Source organism: Gavialis gangeticus, unplaced genomic scaffold, assembly GCF_001723915.1.
Source record: "Gavialis gangeticus isolate Ggan-Ray unplaced genomic scaffold, GavGan_comp1, whole genome shotgun sequence".
Classification (NCBI taxonomy): domain Eukaryota; kingdom Metazoa; phylum Chordata; order Crocodylia; family Gavialidae; genus Gavialis; species Gavialis gangeticus.
Window position 1 is genome coordinate 45,054,522 of NW_017729032.1, and position 10,632 is coordinate 45,065,153.

The 10,632-nt window shown below is 51.7% G+C and overlaps 1 pseudogene; it reads right to left on the minus strand.

Moving 5' to 3' along the window:
• Positions 1–3,053: 3,053 nt before the first annotated feature.
• On the minus strand, positions 3,054–5,818 carry LOC109302228 (annotated as a pseudogene).
• Positions 5,819–10,632: the final 4,814 nt, after the last annotated feature.

Consider the following 10,632-nt stretch of genomic DNA (forward strand, 5'->3'; position numbering starts at 1 on the left):
AGAAACAAACACTTCCCATCAGGAAGCAACTGTGAATCATATTTGAAAATGAAGTTTTTAATTACAGCTGATGTGTATGAGCCTCCTGCTTATGAGAGCCCAGCACAAGAAGAGACTGTATGCCAGAAATCAACCTGCCACAATGCTCATTCAGTGTCATTGTCTGTTGTGTGAAGTTATTACCATAATGTTACATTGTTTTATCATTTGCACATAGCCCTAAATGCAAAAAAAGTAGATGAGAAGAAATTGTATTGTTTGATATTTGAAAAATTGCTCAGTATTTAAATAGTAACACACTTCTAATGTTTGCCAAACCAGCATTAAAGAAACATGAGAAGCAATTTATTTTGATATGCTGTTATATAGCCAGTGTCACTAACAACAAAACAGTCATGCAGGAGGCTACAGGTACAACATTTTGGGATACATTTTGCCATCAAGTTAAGGAGTCCAGGTTTCCCAACCTTTCAAAATTCATGACTACAGCTTCAAAAAACCACAAGACTGGCTTTAAAATAAGGTGATTTTTAAAAACAAACCATTAAGTATCTTTTAATTTGCCTTCTGATCTTTGAGCCTTTAGAATTCTTATTTGTGAGCTTTTCTTCAGCATCATGCAGGCATAAATTTACTATTTAATGATAATAGAGAGTCTCATGCAATCACATGACCCCAGGAGCTGAGGCTTTAATAAAAAACACCAAGTATTACAAGACAGTCAAATCATAACTGTTGATAACAGAAGTCAGTGCACACTGCTTTCTCTGATGCTAGTGGAAACAAGTACATATATCTTAAAGCAGAACTTGACTTATTATCCTTAGATATATTTCAGAGCTAGGTTCTGGTGAGAAGCACTCATCCACTGCTGAGCTAAGTAAAGATGTCTCATTTTTCTTGCAAGTTAGAACACCTGGGTTTGCCTGTGAGAAGCAGCCTCTGATTTTTACAAGCATAATTTGGTGTGCGGCCTCTAGATAATTATTCCTGTAACAGCACACTATACTCTGATATACAACTACCTGACCTGAGGGCACAGACACAATGGGTGTGTCCAGATGAGCGCACACGTGTCTCTTGCAGGTCGCAAACCCCTTTTGGGACGCTGCAAGAGGCACCTGTGGAAGCAAAAAAACATTCCCTGCACTGCAGATTTGCAGCACAGGGCCAAAATTAGACCTCTGGATATCCAGGGTTCAAAAAATACCCTTAGGGAAAAAAAGTGGGGCAGGGCATGGTCCCGGACCATACTCGGAGGCAACCAGAGGCTTGGTCCTCCACAGAGATGCTCTGGTAGCCAGCCAGAGCATCTCTATGGCTGGACCTTGCCCCAGTGCTGAAGCACGCTGCCTGCCTGCAGGTCAAGCAGCAATGCAGGCTGCAGGGACCTGGACCCAGCTTTGTGGCAGGTAAGTAGGGGGTTCAGGGGGCTTGAGAAGGTGGGGAGGGGAATATGGGGGGGGCACCTCGCCCCAGCCACCTGTTCATTCCCCTAGCTACCTGTGCATTTCCCCCACCCCCCGTGGAGATGAGCCCCTAGAGATGAGCTGGAGACATTCCCCTGCTCCCCTCCTGAGGATGGAGACAAGCAGGGGAACATCTCCAGGGGCTCATCTCCAGCCCCCTGCTCGTTCCCTTGCTCCCCCCTCATTTACCCTGCTCCCTGATCATTTCCCCTGCTCTCTCCTGCTGTCCCCTCATTTCCCCTTCTCTCTCCTCATTTTCCCTGCTCTCCCCAGCTGTCCCTTTATTTCCCTTGCTCTCCCCAGCTGTCCCCTCATTTTGTATCCCCGCTCCCTTTGTATCCCCTGCTGTCCCCTCATTTCCCCTGATTCCCCCTCATTTCCCCTGCTCTCCCCAACTCCCCAATCACTTCTCTGTCTGGCCCCACCCCACGCACAGCCCAAGCTTACCAGCAGGAGCAGCAGCGATTGGGGCCACTTGAAGCCTTGTGTTAGAGGCCCCCTGCACAGCGGGGGGCAGTGGGGCTCAGCTCTGGCTGCCTGGCACCTACACTGCCACTGCCTCATTGTGCAGGTGCAGCCTGGCTCAGAAGGGCGCCATGCAGCACAGACCACTGTCTGGCAGCTCCAGCTGTCACCCAGGCCAGTGCTGCTGAGCTCCAGTTGACCCCAGCTGCCAGACAGCATGCAGCACCCTGCTAAGCCAGGCTGCACCCACACAAGATGCAGCACTGGCAGCACATGCCAGGTGGCTGGGACCAATCCCCGCTGCCTCCCACTACACCCCACCATGTGGGGGGCCTGTGCCATGAGGCCCCAGCAACCCTGACAGCCACTGCTGCAGCCAGTATGAGCGGGGATGCTGGGGCTGGGTGGGGCAGTGATCAGGGGCTGTGACTGGATGGGGAAATGATGGGGGGCTAGGGGAGGAAGTGGGGGCTGGGGCCAGGTGGGGGGCATGTGGGCCATGAAGGGGAGGGGCTGATAGCCCCTGAGGGGCATGTAACCCCTGTTGGGGGGGCATGTGGCCCCTGTTGGGGGTCTGTGACCCTGTGGGGGGAGCAGTCCATGAGCTGTGCTGGGGGTCTGTGCCCTGTGGGGGGCAGGGGACCCACCCCTCCTGAGTAACCCCACCATATGCCCTCCCCACACCCACAGTCCTGCCACAATCCACCCACAAACTCCACACCCCCAAGCCACCCCCACAAATCCCTTACCCACATACCTGGCCCTGTGGGTCAGGACTGAGGAGACTGGGGTGGGGGGCAGGTGATTTGATCTCTCTCTATATATATATGTATGTCTAGTGGTCTTTTGTTTTACTTGTGGAAGAACACAGATTTTGGGGTATTTTAAAGAGTGACTTTGGGATTTTTTATCAGGGATTTAGCAGTTTTTAAATAGGCAACACCAGAATTCCTGCTGTTGAGGAAAGTGGCAGTACCCAGGCAGAGGAGCCTGCTCAGAACTGTTATCCCAGACAGAGCTGAAGGTGGCTGACCTCCTGGCCACTTGGGGCCAGGATCACATGCTTTGACAGTTCAAAGCAGGTCACTACCCTGAGAACATCTTTTGGGTGATAGCTGCTCAGATGGCCAGGCTAGTGGCACACATGGCAGTACAGGCAGTCCTTGCACTTACAGTAGTTTACGTTCCTGGAAAAGGTGCTGTAAGTTGAAACAATGTAAGTCGAATCTGATTTTCCCATAGAAACAATGTTATAATAGGGGGTTGTGTTCCTAACTAAGGGCCTGATGCTCAACTTTTTATAGAAATGACCATAAACACCATATTTAAATCAACTATTTCATTTTATTTAATCAGAAGGTGAAGGAACACCTTCACCAGGGTCATGGAATGGGCTTCTTTGGGGAGATTTTTGGGGAGACTTAGGGCCACTTGATGGCTTTTTGAGAAACTGATCCAGGAACGTTTGTTTTTCTGCCCTCTTTTTCTCATTGTAAATTTCCCTGTAGCATGTATAGGCAATAGAGATCAAGTTGTTGGTCTTTGAGCTGCATTCAAGGTTGGGATCCATTTTTTCAAAAATTGCCATTGCAGCTTCCAAATGCTTGAAGGCCTCACTCATCTGCTTTGTTGTCATGGTACCTTGAGCAGGACTCTCTTGAATCCGGGCCTGATGTTCTGCCTTCCTTTGCTCCTCAAGATGGACAAGCTCTTTATTGGTCAGTTCCTGTCAATGAGAGGCCAGCAGCTCCTCAACATCTTCTGTTTCAACTTCTAGATGTAGCTGGCCAGCCATCTTCACAACATCAGCAGTAACTTCATCCACTTGGTCTTCAAATCCTTGGAAATCAGAGATGAATTCTGGACACAGATTTTCCAGACACCATTGAGGTTGGATTCCTTAACCTTCTTCCAAGATTCTCCAATATTCTTCACTGCATCCAGGATGTTGAAGTCCTTGCGGAATTCCTTGAGGGTTGGTTCACCTTCCTGGTCTGTAATACTGATGGCCTGGGCAAAGGTTCTTCTAAGGTAGTAAGCCTTAAAGGATGAAATGACCCCCTGGTCCATGGGCTGGAGCAGTGATGTTGTGCTGGGGGGGAAGAAAATTACCTTGATGTTAGGGTCTAAATCTGAAAGGTGTGCAGGATGTCCAGGGGCATTGTCTAAAATTAACAACGCTCTATGTGTAAGGTTGTTCCTCTCACAATAACTCTGAACAGCTGGCACAAAATAGCCAGTGAACCATTCCTCAAAAGGACCCCAGTCACCCAAGCTTTATGGTTTGATTTCCAGATGACTGGAAGGCTGCCTTTAAGATAACCCTTAAGTGCTCTGGGGTTTTTAGAGTGATCAACAAGCAAGGGTTTGAGCTTGAAATCACCTGCAGTATTTTAACCAAGCAAAAGGGTAAGCCTATCCTTAGCTGCCTTAAAACCAGGCATAGTTTTTTCTTGTTAGGTGATGTACGTCCTGGAAGGCATTTTCTTCCAGAACAGCCCAGTCTCATCAACACTGAAGACTTGCCTGGTGCAATAACCTCCCTCTTCAATGATTTGAGTCAATTTTTTAGGGAAATCTTGAGCTGCAATCTCATCAGCACTAGTAGCTTCACCTTGCACCCTGATATTATGCAGACAATACCTGCCTTTAAAATGCATGAACCAACCCTTGCTTGCACTGAATTTTTCATTCTTGGATCCCTCACCACGTTGTTGCTTCACAGTGTCATGTCGGGGACGGGCCCCAAGGTCACGGTGGGCCGGGGTACAGATCGGATCAGGCAGGATTAGCGGCGAGGAGTTAGAGCGGTTCAGGACACGTGCGGTTTCAAAACAAGGTGGTCTTTATTGGTTACTTATGCCCCAAGATGGTAAGGTGGCATAGGATGTTTCAATCTTAGGCTTGGTTACAATGGTACGAGAAACAAGAACGCGAAACGATGAACGATGAAGAAATGTGGCCGATGCCGGGTCGGTAACGGTGGCGAAGAAACGTGAACTGGAAAGTGGAGAACTGGTGCAATAGTCAATGCCAGAACAATGTTCAGTAACAGGTGATCGATGCGAAGATGGGTGATAGTTAAGGCAGAAGTATGCCGTGAGTCCACAGTAGCGGGGAGACCAGCAGAGCTCTGAAGTGAACCAGGGCTCTAGGCCTAAGAGGCTCTCCTGAGAGGCAGTCTCTGCAGTAGCAGTCTTTGCTCTCAGGTCGGGTCTGGTCTCTGCTGTGGGCAGAAACTTACAAGCCTTTTATATTAAACAGGTAGCCAATCAGCTAACCTTTTCTGTGGAAATTTCTAGTCAAATTATGTCATGCTTGGAGCAAGACTGGGCATGCGCATGGTAACAAGTCAGGTTACCTCATGGCAGAGCCATGATTGACAAGCCTGAGGTCATACAGGGGGCACGTGCTGGGCATGCTTGTCAGCCCTCTGGGGATTTTTCATAGCTTGTCTGCACATGTCAGTACTTAACCCTGTGTTAACCAGCACTGTTATCAAATTTGGTTCTGACACATCAAAAAGACTCAAAGCCTTGGCTTGAATAGTGGCTAAACTCAAAGGCACACAGCGCAGTTTGATTCTGAATCCACAAAATCAAAAGTCTTTCCATCTCAACCACAAGTCTTGCACGTTGCCTTATAATGGTGGATTGCAGTGAGGCCACACTTTTAATTTCACCACTTATTTTATCCCTTTCTCTAATAATAGTTTGCACAGTAGTCCAAGCTAGCTCCAACCGCCTACCAATTTCAGTATGTGACAAACCACTCTTGCTAAGCTTGATCACGTTAGCTTTCACCTCTAATGTAATGGTCTTTCTCCATTTCTTATCAGAACCCTCACCATCACTAGAGCACTGCCTTTTCCTTTTATCAGCCATTTTTAAGGACTGAGCACATCGGGAAGCAGACTGAATATAACTAAGCACTAAGAACATCAGGAAGCAGACTGAATATAACTAAGCATTAAGCACCAAGCACTAAGCACATCAGAATACATCAAAGAATACAAGAAATTTAGAAGAATACAAGAAACTTACAGAAGCAGGAGCATGCCGGAGCACATGAGGAAGCAGACTGACATACAGCACTGTGCAAGGATCCAGTGCCATAAGTAATAATGCGGGTGTAAATGGCAGCATGCTGCAAGTCAGAATGACGTAAGTCAAGGAATGCCTGTAGCACCGCACAAAAACCAACTGGGCTGCCACAGCCCACTGGAAGCTGGCCCAGAGCTGCAGATGCCTCTAATGCACATGCAGTCCCTATCTGGGTCTGGCAGGTGTGCAGCCTTGGGGCCACATGCTGTCGCAGGTGGCAGTAGGTCACAACCAGGCAGCAGCCCCCACTGCCAGACTCTGCAGTGGGTGGAGGTTGCAGGGAACTCTCAGGGCTGCTTCAGCTGTCTAGCTGGCAGAAGGGGTAGTGTCCCCGGTATGAACTAGCCGGGCCCCAGAAGCTCCTATCTATTTATATGTTCCATATTAATGTGGGCCTTAAGGCCTACCCAGATAATTAATAGCCCCTTTGTGGGGCCAAAAGGTGAAAGATACAGCTAATTTATCGGGACAACAAAAGCAAAAACAGGATAGGAGTGTTGTGTGGGTCAAAGGGTCAAAACATGAAAATAAGTGCATCTGAGGGGACCGAGCAGAACCCCCCAGGCTGTACCCACTGGTCCTCAAAGGCATCCAAGGTTGATGCTGCCCACTGGTGCTCTGCCTGGAAACATGCACGGACAAATGAGAGGAAAGTGGCCCCACAGTCTCGGGGCACCTTCCTGGCCAGAGCCTCCTTCCTGGTCAAGTACAGGACCCACTTGGCCAGGGCCATGAGGAGGTTGACCAGAAGGTCCTGGGATTTGGTGGGGCCACAGATGGGGTGACCAAAAACAAAAAGCGGGGGGGAGTGAAATTCAACCAGAACCTCAGGAGGAGGTTCTGGAGGTGCAAGTGAAGGGGTTGCAGCCTGGCACATTCAAGGGTCATGTGCACCAGGGTCTCCTTCTGCCCACAGAAAGGGCAGGAGACTAGGGTGTCTATGAAGCTCACCACATACACACCCGTGGTGACAGCTCCAAGGAGGAGCCACCAGTTGAGGTACCCAGTGGCTCGTGGGATAAGGGTGGAGTACAGACTCAGCCACTGAAGTGTCCCAGCCACACCCTCTCTAAGAAGGTCCTGCCACTTGGTGTCTGGATGGGATGTGAGGGCAGTATGATGGATTGTGCAGCACACGAGCATATAGAGGTGGTGGCGATGGATGGTGGAAAGGTGGACTGGTCTGGTGTCCTCCAGCCAGCTTAGGTGGTGGAAGTGCTGTGAGGCAAGGTGAGGCGCTGGCCCCATGACAAACTCCAGTGTGCTGGAGGACACGGGGGAAGGGGAGGGGCAGGGGCCGCCACTGTGCTGCACCTGGTCAACAAGGGCAAGGGTGTTGGGAAGTTAGGGAAGATTTCACATCCTGGACCACATGGCAGGTTGCACGTGGGTAGACCCATGTGCCGGGCCAGTGCAGCAGAGTCCACCCAGTCCTGCCTATCATAGTTCAGGAGGTCTCTGATACAGGTGACACAAGCCAGTATCAACCTCCATCACAACTGGGGCGCCTCTGCTGTCAGCCTATCCAGTTGGGGGTTCCAGAGCAGGGTCTCAATGAGCAGGTCAGCACCCTGGGTGAGTGTCGCAGGGGACCCGGAGGCAGAGACCAGCCTCCAGGCCCGGAGGAAGTCCTGGTAGAATTCTGGCAGCCATTGCAGGTCCTGCAGGGAGAAACCCCACAGGCCAAGGCACTGCCAGTCATATTGGAGCCCCCTGAAGTGGTGGAGGAAGGTGCGCCCCAGGTGGCTCCATGCCACGTGGCTACCAACACCATATAGTAGTCGCTGCAGGGCCTGAAAGCTGAATGTCAGGACCTGGCTTCACAGGCAAACCAGGCCCTGGCCAACCTCCTGCAAGGGGAGGTTCAGGGCCTCCACAGTGACCCAGTGCCATCCTGGCCAGAAAAACTCCAGCACCTGTCTCTGGAGCACTGCTGGTTCCTCAGGGGGCACAGGCAGGGTGTGTAAGCAGTGCCAGAGCATGGACCAGCTGGTTCAGCACCAGCACACTCTCATGCAGGGAGAGACACCTCAGGAGCCCAGCCCATGCCCAGAGCCACTCTACCACCCTTACCTCCAGCTGGTGCCAGTTCTCCAGCAGGGAGGGCTCTGTGGAGGACAGGTAGACCCTCAAGTAGAGCAGTGAGCCCACGGTCCAGCCGATCCCGTGGAGCCCGGGTAGGAATGAGCCCCCCTGCCACCTGTCACCCACCGCTAGGCCGGCTTTTAACCCAGTTGACCGGGGTTTGACAGTTCTACCCACTGCAGCAGTCTGGCAGTGGGGGCTGATGCCTGGCTGTGACCTGCTGTAAACTTGCCAGACCTGGATGGGGACTACACAGCCAGTAGGGGCATCTGCCTCTCTGGGCCAGCTGTCAGTGGGATGTGGCTACAGAGTTGGCCTTTGTGTGGCACTACTGCCACGTGCCCCCTGCCCAGCCATCTGGGCAGCCACAGCTTGGAAGATCTTCCCAGTGTGGTGGCCTTCTTTGAACTGTCAAAGCATGTCCTCCTGGCCCCAATTGGTCAGGAGGTCAGCCACCTTCAGCTGGGTCTACAGTGCTAGCTCTGAGCAGGCTCCTCTGCCTGGATCCTGTGACTTGCCTCCCTAGCAGAAATTCAGATGTTCCTTGTTTGAAAACTAAAAAATCCCTGATAAAAAAATCCCCAAGTCACTCTGTAAAATACCCTGAAATCCATGTTCCTCCACAATTATTGACTCCAAGATGAACATGGGCCGACAATGTGAGGTCACGGTTGGCAGAGCTAACCGGACCTTGTCGTGCATCCACAGGCCAAGGAGGTGATCCTCCCCCTCTGCACGACACTGGTCAGGCCACAGCTGGAGTACTGTGTCCAGTTCTGCGTGCCCCACTTCAGGAGGGATGTGGACAACATTGAGAGGGTCCAGAGGAGGGCCACCCGCATGATCTGGGGACAACAGGGCAGACCCTACAATGAGGGACTGCGGGACCTGAACCTGTTCAGCCTTCACAAGAGAAGGCTGAGCGGGGACCTGGTGACCGTCTATAAACTCACTAGGGGTTTGGGAGAGACCTTGTTTTCTCTAGCGCCCCCTGGCATAACAAGGAATAACAGCCATAAGTTGTTGGAGAGTAGGTTTAGATTAGACATCCGTAAGAACTACTTCACAGTCAGGGCGGCTAGGATCTGGAACCAACTTCCAAGGGAAGTGGTGGTGGCTCCTACCCTGGAGGTCTTTAAGAGGAGGCTTGATGCCTACCTGGCTGGAATCATTTAAGCCCAGTTTTTCTCCTGCCCAGGTAGGGGGTTGGACTTGAAGATCTACAAGGTCCCTTCTGACCCTACCAACTATGATTCTATGATTCTATGAACTAAAAGAAAAGACCACTATATATAGAGAGAACATGAGAGACAGAGAGAGACAGCGATCAGTTGGGCAATGTTTTATTTATATATATACAGTGTTAAAGCAATTTGGAAGCCTACTAGAGTCTGTATCATCATAATAAAATGAATTCTAAATACCTATATGTTTTGCTGTTTGCATTTGGTTTTCTTTCCATAGAGCAGTTAGAGTTCCCTGTGACCCCTTCACTAACCATGATGTGGGGACAGCTACCCCTGCAGTCACAGCTCCTGCCAGCAGGTCTCATCCTGTCTGGCAGCTGGGCACACAGGGTGTGTGTTGGGGGGATGTGGGGTTTGCAGGACTGGGGTGGGGGGGGATGTGGGTGGCTGTAGAGGGATGTGGGGGGCCGTGAGGTGTGTGGATAGGTGTAGGTGGATTGTGGAGGGACTGTGTGGGGGAGCTGCTCAGGAGGGGTGGGTCCTTTGCCTCCCACAGGGTGCAGCCTCCCTGCACAGCACACAGACTGCCCTCCAGAGGGCTACAAACCTCCCCACAGCCCCAGGGGCTACAGTCCCCCCCACAGGGGCCACAGACCCCCATAGTGGCTACAGGTCCCCCACAGGGGCTACAGCTGCCCAACAGGAGTTATAGCCCCCCCAACAGGGGCCATAGTCCCCCATAGGCCACAACCGGGGTTACAGCTCCCCCTGTAGGGCCCACATGCCCCACCCCCACTTGCTCCCCAAGCCCCCTGGATTGCTGCCTCACCTGGCCCCATCCCTTGCCAGCTCGTGCAGCCCCCTAATGGCTGCCCCACCCAGCCCCATCCCTCGCTTGCACCCCCAGCCCACTGATGACTGTGCCAGCCAGCACCAGCCTCCTGGCACTTAAAAAAAAATAGCAAAAAAAAAAGCCTCATACTCACCAGCAGTAAGAGGAGCTGTGGGGGCTCTGAGGCCTCATGGCAGAGCCCCCCCTGTGCAGCATGGGGCAGCGGGGGACAGCATGACACCCGCACTGCCACTGCCCCATTAGGTGAGTGCAGCCCGGGTCAGCAGGGTATCGTGTAGCTCCATGCACTGTTGGGAAGCTGGGGTTGCTGCAGCTGTCACCCAGGCCCTGTGCTGCTGGGGGGACTCTGCCACAGGCTGCAGTGACCCTGACAGCAGCTGCACTGCTGGTGAGTATGGGTTTTTTTTTTTTAATTGTTGGGATGCTGGGGCTGGGTGGGGCAGTGAATGGGGGGTTTGGGGGCACGTGGG